We start from the raw sequence: 15403 nt of genomic DNA on the forward strand, positions 1-15403 counted from the left end.
CAGCTAGGGATCCTCTGTGCTTATCCCAGGCTTGCTGGACGCCTGTGTGGCACGTGGCAGACTGGAGGGCTCTAAGCTGCTTTTTGTGGGTGTGGGGTGGCAGGAGAAGCAGGGAAGGTGGTGGAGGGGTCTCTGTGTGAACAAACCTGGATCATGCACAAAATAGATTTGGGGTACTGTGCGCCCATCCCTCCCAATGCTGCTGCTGTGAGAAGAAAGCAACAGTCCTTGTTTACAAAACCTTTCGGATGATGAGAGAGTAGCCTAGTGCTTAGAGCAGTGGGCTAGGAACCAGGGTTCGAGTCCTGCTGTCGCTCCTTGTGACCTCACTTTACCCTCCATTGCCTCAGGTACAAACTCGAGCCCTCTGGGGATAGGGAAATACCTACAGTACCTGAATGTAATCCGCTTTGAAGCGCTGAAAAAAGTGCAAAAAAAGCGGAATATAAAAAATAAATAAAGGTTGTGGGGAGTAAAGGAGCAAGAGCCCAGAAAGTTGGAAGCCAGGGATTTTAGGACCCTGGGAGGCTGCTTTTAGCCAGGCGTTTGCTGAGCTCCACACACCTGAGAGCCTGAAAGCAGACCGGGACGGACTCTGGCCGGAGGAGGCTGCGGCTGCGGCATTGTTTGCCAAACTGGGTCAGGCAGGCTGAAGTCTGAGAGAGGGACTGGGCTTGTGCTGCTGCTGCCTGCCCTCGGGGTGGAGAGGAACCTGCCTGGCACCAGCTGCTTGAAGCTTACAAACCTTGCAAGGCAATATCCCCAGGTGCTGCGGTGCTGGGCCCCGATACGCGGCGCATGTAAGTTTATTAGGGGGAGGCAATCCTGAGGTTGTGGCCCTTCTGCGCGCATGTTGGCATTTTCAAAAGCCCGTGCGTGTAAAACCTGCTGAAATCTTCCTGCCTGCAGTTTAGTGGGTGGGATTGTGTGTGCCCGTAATTTTAGCAGGATACTTTTCAAAAGGGGAAAGGGTGCACGAGCTTTATCCGGGCTCTCCCCTCCCCCACCTTTTTGGAGACTTCTCGCTGTCCCAGAACTACAGGGAAACAGGAGGCGTCAAAGTTTCTGCTGTTTTATTTTGGATTAACCACGTTTTCTTGTTTATTCAGTGCCTTGGGCTGTTTTATTTCTCTATAAGAAAAAACAAACAAACAAACCCCAACCTGTTTTCCTAGTTGAATCCTCACTGCTCTGCTGGGAGTTGCTTTCCCCCTACCCCGAAGAAGGGCAGGGGGTCACCAGTTTGACCCCCCTGCAGTGCCACAGTAAGACAAAGAGGACTCGTGGCTTCTCTTCGTGTATTGGCAGCCGCTGCTTCAGCTGTTGACCGTTTGTCTTTAGAGGAATAGTCAGTACTGCTCCAGCAAGATTTGCCAGTTTCCTGGGATATTGGCCCCAGCTGGAAAGGGACACGGCTATCCTACAATTTGCATGCATGCAGACTAGAGGGCATCCACCTATGGCCCTTGAATGGCTGTTAAAATGCCTGGTGTGCCCTTGACCATATGACCTGGGTCGAGCTGCATTTATAAGTGGTGGGGCATTAGGACCAGCGGCACTCACCTCCTGAATTTTACACACAGGCACACTAGGCCTATGCCCATTTGGTTTGCCTCTGGCTATGAGGAGTCAAATTGGTGGCCAGCAGTTAGAAACTCAGCCAATTTATGGGCTAAATCATTTTGAAAGAAATGAAAAGCATGTTCTTCCTATCCACTTTCAGAATCGCAGTCCAATTACATCACAAGGAAACGAAGCAACTGAATTTACAATTTTTTGGCCTCTAAGAAAGCAGAGGAGTGCTTTCTCTCCCTACCTGAATTATTAAACATCCCCGGTTTAATAGAGCCCTGGAGAATGTGCCTGGAAGTCACTGCTGCCGTGTCAGAGGTAAGGAAGACAGCACAATGGTCTGCTCCGACATTTCATCCATCCAGGGAAGCTGAAATCAGTGTCGGGTGTCACTGGGAGTAATACTAACCCTGCCGGAGGTCTTCAAACCTCTTTGGACACCAATTCTAGTAGATGTACTAGAATAGTATTCATCTATTATTATCAGCATGGAATTTGTGTTGTCAGTTACCTGAATTGTGATGTTTTACAATTCAGGTAAAGCTGTACTCTGGAATAACTTATTCAGAATTAAATATTTCAGTTCACTTAATCTGCCCACAGCTCATATTGTCCGAGTCCCCTGAAGCTGGGGGACTACCAGTCGTCATGCAACACCCACACCTCTTGGCTGGATTTAAAGTCCATGATTGCAGGCTCCCAGGCTGAGGCCTGACGTTGCAGTGACTGGACTCGGTGAGCTGGGAGGGGGGGGGGGGTCTGCAATGGGGGGAATCTGACTGGTTGCAAATGAAGGCTCATGGTGCTGGATCCCAGTCCTGGTTCTGAAGTGCGAAGGGGGGGGAGGTGGGGGTGGGGGTGGACGTGTGAATTGGTAGGGGTACGATTCCTCAGGTGACTGGGGAGGGTCAGTTGGAAGGGTTATAGTAGCCTGGTTGACCTGGGAGGGGATCGGTTGCAGGGCTGGTGCAAGGGTATTAGGTGCCCTAGGTGAACCTTTGACTCGAGCCAGTGGTTGGGTTGGGTAAGGATGGAAAGGTCACTTGTTGGTTGGCAGCAAGGGAGAAGAGACAGCCGCTGCCACGGCGGCAGTAGTGGCATCTCAGCCGCTGCCACGGCAGGATATTTCACCGGCGAGCGACTCGTCCGTTGCGCCGCCCCCTACTGGCTCGAGTTAGTTTGGATTAGTTGGAAGAGGAACTCTTCTTGCTTTTATAATCTTTAATGAATATCATCTTGTTTTAGAATCCCCTCTAAGGGGCTTACGGAAACATTTTATTTGATGTCCTTTAGCTCCGTGAAGCGTTTGCAAAGGTCAGTGCATGGGAAGAATCAGGTGAGGAGCTGTATACTTCATCTAGAACAGTGGTCCCCAACCCTGTCCTGGGGGCCCACCAGCCAGTCGGGTTTTCAAGATATCCACAATGAATATGCATGAGAGAGAATTTGCATGCACTGCCTCCATAACATGCAAATTTTCTCTCATGCATATTCATTGTGGATATCCTGAAAACCCGACTGGCTGGGGGGCCCCCAGGACAGGGTTGGGGACCACTCATCTTAGAAGGCTTTGCATTCAGCAGGAACAACCTAAGTTTGTCTTGTGAAGGATCAGCATGTCTGGGAGACAAGGTGCACTCGTTTCTCTGCGTGTGCGGCATTAGTTATTGTCTGTGCTTTCTTTCTCAAGCAGGTGGAGGAAAAAGCTGCTGGCAGGGGCCCCCTGAAAAAAGCCCTGGTTGTTGGTAGAATCTAATTGGGGCACATTGGTCACTTTTTCACTCTGCAGAAAGCACAGAAAAATGTTTTGTCTTTTTTTAAACTTATCGCAAAAATCCCCTGGAAAGGATTGTGAGTGGGGAAGTGCACTTGACCTTTGCTTGGCATTTTGTAAATGGTCTGATAATGATTATGAGTTGTGAAACAACAATAATGGGTTTATTCCTCGGAACTGCCACTAGATGGAATTGTGTACAATAAAATTATATTATGCATGTGCCATTAAGTCTATAGCAGGGTTAGCCAACTCCAGTCCTGGAGAGGCACAAAAAACCCCCTGGGTTTCAGGATATCTACAATGAATATGCATGAGCTAGATTTGCATGCACCAACTCCATTGTATGCAAATCTAGCTCATGCATATTCATTGTGGATATCCTGAAAACCTGGCCTGTTTGAGGCTCTCGAGCTGGCCGCCCCTGGTCTATTGGAATGAGTAGTAGCTGAACTGTCAGCGGCGTGGCTCCTTTAAGAGGTTTAGAAAAAAGATTCTTTAGAGGGAGCTGTAACTGGGAGGTTTGAAGTCCAGTAGCAGGGAGATTCAGGGATCCCCTTGGAGCGTGGCGTGCCCGGAGTGGCTCTCACTTTTAAGGGAAAAGGCCCGAAGCTGAGAGACATTTCTCATGGGGAATCCAGAGAACCCATGTCAAGAAGAGTTTCTGAGTTGTCTTGAGAGTATTTTGGAAGACTTCAAAGTGATTGACCCATTTATCCTTTAATCCTACAGAGAGCCTGGCGCTGTGCTCACTAACTGGTGCTGGCCCCGCTCCCATTTCATGAGTTACATACAGTACTTTAATAATTTCTTTTTAAAAGTCAGGCACCCCAAATGTTGTTCTGATTCTGATTTGATTGCAAATACAGATTGTATGCTTTAGGTCTGCAGAGCAGAGCCTTCGTCACTGGCATTCTGTGCATGTCATGGTGGGATGATGTCATATTTCTTCTCTTTTTCTTTCATGTGTGGTTTATACAAATGGCATTCGGTTTCTGTCTTGTATGGATTTCTTCCATACTTCTTAAAAAAAAAAAAAAAAAAAAAGTTCCTCTGTTTCAAAGCAAAACAAATTATTGTTCTTTCAGTAGACCGTGTCCTGAAAGCAAAAGGGCAGGACAGTGTTTGGCTGTCTGTTCCTTCATGGGCTACTTTCTTCTCCAAGACAAGATCAAGTTCTCCTTGCTCATGGAAATTATATTTCTGTGCATTAAGGAGTTGATCCCCTGGCACAAGTTCTCCTTGCTGGGACATCTGGAAGCTGATTTTGTTGTCCCTGTTCTGTCTTCGTTTTCACTGTGGAACAAAATAATCTTGGGGGGCTTTCTGGACTCTGCCTGAGATTTCTAGTTAAATCTGTTTATTCCTTGTGCCGGTTCCACGTCGCCTGGTGCTTCAGCACAGGTGTTCATTAGTAAATCGTGATGCTTCACTTATATTTCCATCAAGGAGGTGATGGCATAAGCTGCCAGGTAGACATTAAGATGGGACTTTTACAATGGGTTATAGTTTTTCTTTTTCCTTGTTATAATAGTTTTTCTTCTTTGCGTTATATAATAACCTATTGTTGTTCTTGTTTGTTTTTTTCAATTTATTGTAGATTGATTAAAAAGTGAATAAAGATTAAATTATAAAGATGGGAGATTTGTTTAGGGATAAATACTAAGGGGTCTATATTCAGCCACTATCCGCCTGAGCAAGATTCCAGCTGCTATTAGATATCTGAGTATGTTCAGTAGGGTGGCCACACTGCTGAATAAACTTGGCTAACTTCAGACCAGCTGAATAGCAGGTCTAACTAACTTGGGTAATTTACGGGCCGATACAGTAAATCCCGTGGGAGAGCCGGTGCTCCAAGGCGAGCTCCTGCTCTCCCAACGTGTGCCCAGGCCACTCTCCTGGGCGCGCGATCAAGTATTTAAATGAGGGCCCGCGGTAAAAGGAGGTGCTAGGGACACTAGCAAGTCCCTAGCGCCTCCTTTTTGACAGGAGCGGCAGCTGTCAGCGGGTTTGACAGCCGACGCTCAATTTTTCTGGCGTCGGTTCTCAAGCCCACTGACAGCCACGGGTTAGGAAAACGGACGCCGGCAAAACTGAGCATCTGTCTTCCGACCCGCAGGCAAATTTAAATGTTTTTTTTTTTAATTTTTGGGGCCTCCAACTTAATATTGCTATGATATTAAGTCGGAGGGTGTACAGAAAAGCAGTTTTTTCTGCTTTTCTGTACACTTTCCCAGTGCCGGCAGAAATTAACATGTGCGGCTTGGCTGCACGTTTTACTTTCTGAATCGCGCGGGAATAACTAATAGGGCCATCAACATGCATTTGCATGTTGCGGGTGCTATTAGCTTCAGGGGGGTTGGCCGCACATTTTCGACGCGCTATTACCCTTTACTGTATAAGGGGTAAAAATAGTGCGTTGAAAACGCGCGGGCTAACAGTGCACTCCACCGGAGCGCACTGTACTGTATCGGCCTGTTAGCTGGGTAAAGCTGAATATCGGCACTTATTAGCTAATAGGGTCATTTATCAAAATGCTATAAGGCGTTTTCGCATGCGTTAAGGGCTTATTGCATGCAAAAACGCATATGATAGCACCATAACGTATTGCGTGATGCAAATCTGAAAAAGAGGAGGAGTTTGGGCGGGAGTGGGCTGGGTTTACCGTTTTGCGAAGCCCTATCGCACGGCTTTAACGCCGATTGTAGCTACAACCTTTTTCAGTAGTTTATCGCATTTTGCGATGTGTTCTCAAATGCCCTAACCTCGAGTTACTAGGTGGGCCTCCCATAGAGATATAAATACCTATCTAGTGTTAGGGCATTCTGGCTAGTCTCTCTCTCTCTCTCCCCCATTACCATAAAACACACCCCTTTTTCTGTCGCATGGCTAAGTTAGCTGGATAAATAGCTCCACCCTGGAATGCCTTATCTCATCTCTCACTTTTCTGGATAATCTTTTAGCTGGATAAAAAGTTATCCAGATAAGTGGCAGCAGCTGAACGTGGCAGAATATTGAAACGGTACCACTTATCCAGCTAAGTGGCGCTGACCATTGGCCTCCTTGTAACATAAAATAGAAGGACAGGTGATATTGGTCTGAGCTCAGACCCATTTGAGCAGGTAGGTTGGTCTGTAGATAACTTCTCTCAGTCTTGTATGAGTTTGTGTTTTATATTAAAAAGCTCCAGATTTAGAACCACGATGGCAGTGTAACTCTTTCAGCTGAGCTTTCATCTTGCTCTTGTACTTTGAGTGCTTTGATCTCCTTTCTCCAGTATGGTTAAAAGGAAGGTTCGACTGAGACTAATACCCCTGTGAGCTGTCTCCGATCCCTGCTGGCATCATGGACTGGTTTGAGTTCAGGCACCCAAATCTTCTCACTACTTTGGAAGTATTCGTGATGTCCAGGCACTCAGGGCCGGTTCTTCTATTAGGCACAGAAAACAGTTGCCTAGGGTACCAAAATGTGGGGGAGTTGTGGTGCTGAGGAGGTGAGGGTGGCCTAGAGAGAGAGAGAGAGGATTCTGGGTAGGGAGGGAGTGGATAGAGAGAGAATATTGGGCACTGAAAAAGGGAAGCAAAGATTGGGGTGATGTTGGTGTGCTGAAGATGAAATAAGGGATGATGCTGGATAGGGGGAACGAGAGAAGGGATAGTGGGTGCTGTAGGACTTGGCAGAGGGCGAGAGGAGAATGAAAGGTAGATGTTGAGGGAGATGCTGTGCCAGAGCTGCCGTCCATAGGCAGATGTGTAAGGGGGAAGGACGCAAGGCTGAAGGTTCGCCTAGAGCACCCGATACCTTTGCACTGACCCAGCAGGCACCAGCACTGGGCTGACAAAGTATCTGCTACACAGGTGGTGGCAGATTTTGTTTTCCTGAAGCACAGAGTATTAAGAGGCTCTCAGAATGAAATCCAAATCATTGTATATTGTTTTCAGCCTTTCTGACATTTTATAGCTCTAGATTTATTGTCAAATTACTGGATTATGACCTTTTCATTCCCCCCCCCCCCTAAAAGCAATGCCTCTTTGTGCAGGCAGTGTTGTAAATTATTTGCTACCACTGGGGCAGAAGGGAAAATGCACCTGAGCCAGAATCTGGCCTGGGCTAGGCCTCCGGCTTCTCTCTTGGTTGCCGTCGCACGCGCCGCGGAGCATGACTGAGCCATAATAACAAATTGAATATCCACAAAGGCTGGTGTGGGCCTTATTTCCCCCATTCCCTCCAGCGTGGGACTGGGGGGGAGATTCTGAGCTTCCTTGAAAGAAAAGATGTTGAACCCTAACCAAGGTGGTGTGGCCTGAGGGGAGAGAGGGCGTTTACTTTTCTACAGATGCTAATGGCTCCCGTGAAGATGTTCTGAAAGTTGGTTTTTATCAGCTGTCATAGCCGTGTGCACTGAGGCATCGTGAATAGCAGGCTCCTGCTGTTAATTAGGGAGGAATTAATAGTCCTAGGGTACTGCATCAGAAGAGAATGGAAAAAATAGGCTGGGACCACAGCCAACATTGACAGCTAATAGATCTGGAGGCAGCATTCAGTTGCTTGTACACTGTAGCTCTTTATTTGATCGTATTTATATGTATACATCCAGTAATGCATTTGGTGATGGGCTGGAGAGGGCTTCCCTTGTTCACTGTGGTTATTATTTTTAATTTTAATACAGATCCATCTCACTGAGTGGAGCAGAGCTGGGGAGAGTCCTTTTGACATGAAATATTGTAGCGCTGAGCCGTAAAGATTCAGGGTTATGGCAGTGTGGGTTCAAGTTGCAGCAGTTAACTTACACGGGAGTCTTATTTAAGAAAAGGACCTTTCTCCATTTTGTGCTCATGGAAAAAAAATTATTATTAAGTAAATCCCAACAACTATGTTGTTTTGTTATAAACTGGAACGCAGCTCTAACATGGAGCTGCATCAGAATATCAAAACCTTTTGCTGAATTTGTGGTTTCTTTACCAACAATTATCTGCCTCCTGAGAGTTTAATTACAATTGGGAGTTTTTACAGGAAATAATAAAATCTTGTTAGGCAGTTTACTTGGTGCATGGAGCAGGACAATGGCACATATACTGTAGTCTAATTATGCACGCCTAAGCTATTTGTACAGCACTGTGTACATCTAGTTGCACTATAGATATGATAAGTAGTAGCAGTAGTACCAGTGTGACCTGGTTTTGTCCAGTACTGAAGCCTGTATAATCCGGGGTGCAATACATAGCACAATGGCACTGCTGGGAAACAGTTCAGGACAGTGAAAGCATCCTGCGACTTGGCTGCAATGCTTCAGGTTGGCATACCGAAGATCCATGTGCAAATTTGGGGCTCAGATGTGTTACTTTGACTGTGGATTAGGAGGTGGAATGACACCAACTCACAGGGAAAAGATCTTCCCTGCCATGTAAAATTCCTTTCCTGTCCTTCACCTGTCTCTCCAGTCACCCGAGAGATTAGATCAACACAGGAAAGGAAGCTGGGATTATAGAGGGATGGTTTATCTGTTGAATGAGGTAGATGTATTACCTAAATATCATATTTACATACTTACATACCTGTATGCTCCTAAAATAACTGCATTTTATTACTTTATATGCTCAACCTTTTCTGAAGATCTTTTGACCTATAATTTTTCTGTTGTACTCCCCAATGAGGTCGTAATGCTAATAGCAAATTAATCAAATGCAAAATAAATAAATAGCGAAAAAGGACAAACCCGTTTCCCAAATGAACCAGCCCTCCAGTCATTTCCCTTCTGCAAAGCAAACCAAGCTGCTAAGCTGTGCGATGTCGGGTGCATTGCATGGAATTCATACCCAGACCACCGCTGGTGTCCATGACTCTTCAGGTCTGCTTTGCATTATTGGAAGCCGGACATGTAACGTAGACAGAGAAAACCCAAACCTCTGCAGCAGAGCACTCCCATCTCTGCTGCTTCATATAGCTGGCATTACCTCGATGAAGGAGAAGACGATACGATGGGGACCGAACGCCATCCTAACATATGGCAGGACGATCATGCTGTTTGTTCAGCAGCTGATGAGATTCAGAAGAGAAGGTTAAAAGAACAAGGCATCTGTGACTGGCTAGCTTTTTCATTAAGCTAAATTAGATGAATTGCTGTGGGCCAGATTGAGAGATTCTGTTCCTACTGCTGTTCATTTTCAGATTCATGCCTTCAGCCGTAAGTGAAATAGTAGGACGTGCCCAGCCTTTCTTTATTGTTACTAAACAACCCAAACATGTTTAGAAGTGATGTTGGGCAAATAATAACACAATGCAAGAGTTCAACAGAGCACTTCCAGCCATGGTAAAGTGCTGGTAAGAGCATAAGAAATTTCTCTCATCAGATACATATTACATTATCGTCTCTCTTCTATTATCCCATCCAGGACATTACAATCCGATAAGTTGCTACTCCCCCCCTCTCCCCCCCCCCTCCATCCCTTTTACCCTCCCTACTCTTTACCCATGGGATGTCACCATTATTATTATTTTTGTTATTTAATAATTTGTTTTAGCTAACTTTATCTAGCTATTTAGTTAAATTTATGTATTTTAAGTTTATTTTAGTTATATTTTATTTTTACTTTATTTTAATATGTTGTAAACCGTTTTGATAAAATTTTATTTTAAAAAGCGGTATATAAATACTTTTAAATAAAATAAAAATAAATAAAAATAAGAAATGTACAATAAAAATGTCCTGGATAGGAAATACTTATAAATCAAAAACCAAAAGAAACCTTCCTTAATCACTGAACCCAAGATGGTCCAGTCAAAAGGGGTAACCAGAACTGCACACGATCCTCAAGGTTTGGTTGCATCATGGCTCGATACAGAAGCAATATGATATTTTCCATTTTATTCTCCGTTCCTTTTCGGATCATTCCTAACGTTCTATTTGCTTTTTTGATGGCCGCTGTGCACTGAGCCGAGGATTTCAACATATTGTCCACAAGGACTCCAAGGTGCTTTTCCTGGGGATGGACTCCCACCACAGAACTCAGCATCGTGCACCTGTAGTTGGCATTATTTTTTCCTAGGTGCATCATTTTGCACTTTTTTCACATTAAATTTCATCTGCCATTCAGATGCCCAGTCCCAAAGTCTCACAAGGTCCTTCTGCAGTTCTTCACAAGCCGCAGCTGTTTTAACGACTTTGAATACTTTTGTCTCATTTGCTAATTGCCTCACTCGTCATTCCCTTTTCCAGATAATTTATGAATATGTTAAACAGCACAGGTCCCGGGGCCAGTCTCTGTGATACTCCGCTAAGGACCTTTCTCCATGTGAAAATCTTTTAATACTACCCTCTCTTTCTTGTCTTTTCACCATTTATCAGTCCATAATAGGACATTTTTATTTATTTATTAAATTTATTAATTGCTTTAGACCAGGTTCAAAGTGGTTTACACAATTGCTTTCATAAAAATAAACACAAGACAAAAAAAAAAATCCATTCTAGACAAGCCCTCTTGTACAGTGCATTCAGAAAGTATTCAGACCCCTTCACTTTTTGCAATTTTGTTACATTACAGCCTTATTAAAAAATGGATAATATGCATTTTTTCCCTCCTCAATCGACACACATCCCATAATAACAAAGCGAATTCAGGTTTGTAGAAATTTGTGCAAATTAAGAAAACCTGAAATATCACATTTATATAAGTATTTAGACCCTTTACTCAGTACTTTGTTGAGGCTCCTTTTGCAGTGATTACAGCCTCAAGTCTTCTTGGGTATGACGCTACAATCTTGGCACACCTGGATTTGGAGATTTTCTCACGTTCTTCTCTGCAGATCTTCTCCAGCTCTGTGAAGTTGGATGGGGAGCATCGAAGCACAGCTATTTTGAGGTCTCTCCAGAGATGTTCAATTGGGTTCAGGTCCAAGCTCTGGCTGGGCCACTCAAGGATATTCATAGACTTCTGCTGAAGCCACTACTGCATTGTCTTGACTTTGTGCTTAGGGTTGTTGTCCTGTTGGAAGGTGAATCGTTTCCCCCGTCTGAGGTCCAGAGCGCTCTGGATCAGGTTTTCATGAAGGAAATCTCTGTACGTTACTCTATTCATCTTTCCCTCAAACCTGACTAATCTTCCAGTTCCTGCAGCTTAAAAACATCCAACAGCATTTGCTGCTGCCACCAACATGCTTCACTGTAGTGTTGGTATTTGCTAGGTGTCGAGTGGTGCCTGGTTTCCTCCACTCATGATACTTGGCATTCAAGGCAATCGGTTTCATCAGGCCAGAGAATCTAGTTTCTCATGCTCTGAGAGACCTTTAAGTGCCTTTTGGCAAACTCCAACCAGGCCATCATGTGCCTTTTACTGGGGAGTGGCTTTCATTTGGCCAATCTACTATAACAGCCTGATTGATGGAGTGCTGCAGAGATGGTTGACCTTCTGGAAGGTTCTCCCATCTCCACAGAGGAATTCTGGAGCTCTGTCAGAGTTCTTGGTCACCTCTCTGACTAAGGCCCTTCTCCCCTAATTGTTCAGTTTGGGTGGCCAGCTCTAGGAAGAGTCCTGATGGTTCTGAACTTCTTCCATTTAAGAATGATGTAGGCCTCACTTTTTTTTTTTTTTCCAGGACCTTCAATGCTGCAGCAATTTTTTGTACCCTTTCCCAGATCTGTGCTTCAACACAATCCTGGCCCAGAGGTCTACAAACCATTCCTTTGATGGCATGGCTTTGATTTTGTTCTGACATGCACTGACAACCAGTAGGACCTTATATAGATAGATGTGTGCTTTTCCAATTCATGCCCAATCAATTGAATTTTCCACAGGTGGATTCCAAACAAGTTGGAGAAACATCTCTAGGATCATCAGTGGAAACAAGAGCTCAACTTTGAGTTTCATAGCAAAGGGTCTGAATACCCTTTACGTAAAGGGGATATTTCAGTTTTTTTAAAATTAATTTGCACAAATTTTTACAAATCTGATTTTGCTTTGTCATTATAGAGTATTGTATGTAGATTGAGGAGGGAAAAATGCATATTATCCCTTTTAGAAAAAGGCTGTAATGTAACAAAATGTGCAAAAAGTGAAGGGGTCTGAATACTTTCTGAAATCACTGTATACAATAATTCTTTCTCTGCAAGTACAGATCCCAAAATAACTGCCTGATATGGCAAATACCTCCCTAACCAAACTGCAAAATCTATCATGCTGTTATAGCTCGAAGAGGTATGTTTTTAACAATTTTCTAAAGCTCTTAACACATGTTGGCAGGCATAGCTGTTCTGGGAGCCTGTTCTCCTACAGCGGAGAACTTCCTCCGATATTCTGTGACTTTTCAATTTCCTGAGAAGTGTCTCACGGGGGCATTTTGTCAAATACCTTCTGAAAATCCAAATACAATTTAACAACTGGCTCATCTTTATCTACATGTTTATTACACCTTCAAACAAATGTAATAGATTTGTAAGGCAAGAATTTATTTAAACCATGTAGGCTCTTCCCCATTAAGCCATATCTATTTATGTGATCAATAATTTTGTTTTTAAGAATAGCTTTTACTATTTTGCTTGGCACCAATATCAGGCTCAGTGGTCTATGGTTTCCCAGATCACCCCTGGAGCCCTCTCTAAAAATCAGGGTCACATTTGGTCACCTTCCTGTCTTCAAGTACTGTGGCTGCTTTAGATGATAAATTACAGAAAAACTACCATGTTACCATGGATAAACAGATGTCCCGAAGCATTTATTTTCCCTTCCCTCTCATGGAATGACCTAGCTGCTCTCTTGTTGGGGGTTCCTTGGCCTTGTCGTCTTTATCTGCCATCATGTTTGAAGTTTCTGTGTTCAGTGGAGGAGCCTGCCTTTAACTGCTCCCTAGACACTCCTTACCTGTAAATAAAAGTGGTTAATTTGGAAAGGAGGGCAGCATACATTTTCAGCACTGAACCTTTAAGCAAAATTGATTTAAAAACAAAATCCATGTTCTTCTAAAGCAAAGAGTTCAGCTATTGCTAGCAATCAGTATAGAGCTCATATTTTTTTTTTTTACTGCTAAACTTTTTTTTTAACCGTATTTTGATTGATTGTTTATGAGCTTGATTACTTATGTGCCAAAATGTTTTTTTGTTCTCTCCTTAGAACATAACTTTATGAGGAGGTGGGTTATGAAGCTAATTAGATCTTTCTTGGTGGCACATTGAACAGCTTGGGAGTAGCTGTAGCAGTGAGTTTGTCGTATATGATGCATGCAGTTTGTAGAGTTCTAAATGAATTCCAGAAGGTTTGGAACCTGTACAAATTTTACCTGGTTTTATTAAAGGAATCCATCAAAATCTGGGACAATCTCTGAATGTGGACTTATTGAAAATGCGTTAGGAGACAAAGCCTTTTTTTTTCACTAGTGAGATTCTGCACAATCCTTTGTAGTCTGTTCACTACCATTTTAGAACATGAGGGAATAACAATTACCATCTGTTAATTTCAAATGATACTAAATAGTCTACACATTTCTAATATCTAAGTAAAAATATTAGCTTAATGTCTCTACTTATTAATGCTAATTAGCTGTGCCATTGCTAACTACTGTATTTTAAGGAGGGAGTAAAGAGCTTTTTTAAATGTAAATTTTACTTTTCACTTTTTAAAATGTACCTAACATTATTGCATTATGTTTAAACTTGTCCTTTGTCTGTCTGTCTGTATGCACATTATCATAAGGGCCAATTGACCTATAGAAACCACAATTTCAGGAATAAATTTGTCTCAGAAAACTTAGGGATCTAGCAAAAAAATTGGGATAATCCACTTTTTTCTGGATATACATTATCTCCTGAACTATTCAGCCTACAGAAATCAAAATTTCAGGATAAATAAATGCATAAAAAAGTTAGAAATTATACATTTTCTGGGAAAATATCCTGAGTATAGCCACAAATTGGGAAAATCACTTTTTTGGCTGCAGCACCAGGGTTGGCCCAAAGATGGCAGTATCCTATGATGCTGTCACCTTGTGGCCACTATAAATACTGCAGCCTGCAGAAGCAGATGGCTTAGACAAGTTCCCAAGAAATGACAATGTTTTTTTTTAAAAAAGCACCTCATAAGAATTTCTCTGCCTTTCTTTCCTTACTTATTAAATATAAGCCCAAAGCAATGTTTAAGGGAATAATTGGGGAACAATAAAATAGAGGGGTTGCATAAGGATTGAATTAATTAATTAGTACAGAACATATACATTACTGTGTTCTATTTGTGTATATAAGGCTGCTCTCTGAAGCTCATTATAGTTATATTGAGCAAGGTGGTCCTCATGTCATCTATCTGTTCCTTAGAAAGATAAAATGCTGAGTTAGTTTGAACCATGCACTTTTAGACCAATATTACAGTCAGATGCTTTAGACACTGGAGAGATTCTTCCATTTTAGAAAACAATCAATTTTACTTCCAACGAACCAGTGGGTTATGCCTTCCTTACAATGTAATTTCTCAAATGAATATGTAACAAGATAGGGCAGGGCAACAGTTATTACTAATACTTCTATTACTAACATTTCATAGAAGAGAGGATAAGCCATTCACACCACTTCCCCCTCCCCTTCTGACATTCACTTCCTTCAATCCCCTCCCCCACATGCCACACCCCTCTGATCCTCTCACTCACTGTCTCTCCACACACACAACCCCCTCAGACCTCTCTCACGCTGCACAGACCCCCATGTGGTCACCTTTCTGCATTTACGCCTGCACCAGGGTAGTGCGCACTTCACTCAGAACATCAGAATCACGGGCAAGCACAATGGAAGAATACAAAAGAAGGGATGACCATTTCGTTATAACAAATCAGTGAGAGTAGCTGTAGAGTGGAAATTCTGTAGCCTGCACTTTGATGTGTGGAATAGACCTGGATCCATTTTCCTGTGGCAGGGACAGGGCTTTTGATTATAATTTGATTAGCCTGGAAAGGCTGTTGGGTGATTGGAATTGGCCCAGCTGTTGGATCCTTTTGAAAATCTGTACTGGCAGCTGTTATGCATTTTCTCCTATGTAAAGTCTCCTATATGTACCTTTTATCTCTTGTATTCTTCATATATGT

At 43.3% G+C, this 15403-nt stretch overlaps 1 protein-coding gene across 3 annotated transcripts in view; it reads left to right on the forward strand.

Annotated features, from left to right (window-relative positions):
- The first annotated feature begins 541 nt into the window (after positions 1-541).
- Positions 542-15403, forward strand: part of SHANK2 (SH3 and multiple ankyrin repeat domains 2) — a 544106-nt gene continuing 529244 nt past the window's right edge. Inside the window, exons 1-2 of one of the 3 annotated variants that reach the window (XM_029582906.1) lie at positions 542-800; positions 1724-1890. The gene's annotated coding sequence lies outside the window, so the exon portion shown is untranslated. The remainder of the gene's footprint in view (positions 801-1723; positions 1891-15403) is intronic. The other 2 variants (XM_029582904.1, XM_029582897.1) reach the window with 2 other exon arrangements.

This window comes from Rhinatrema bivittatum, chromosome 17, assembly GCF_901001135.1.
Source record: "Rhinatrema bivittatum chromosome 17, aRhiBiv1.1, whole genome shotgun sequence".
NCBI lineage: Eukaryota > Metazoa > Chordata > Amphibia > Gymnophiona > Rhinatrematidae > Rhinatrema > Rhinatrema bivittatum.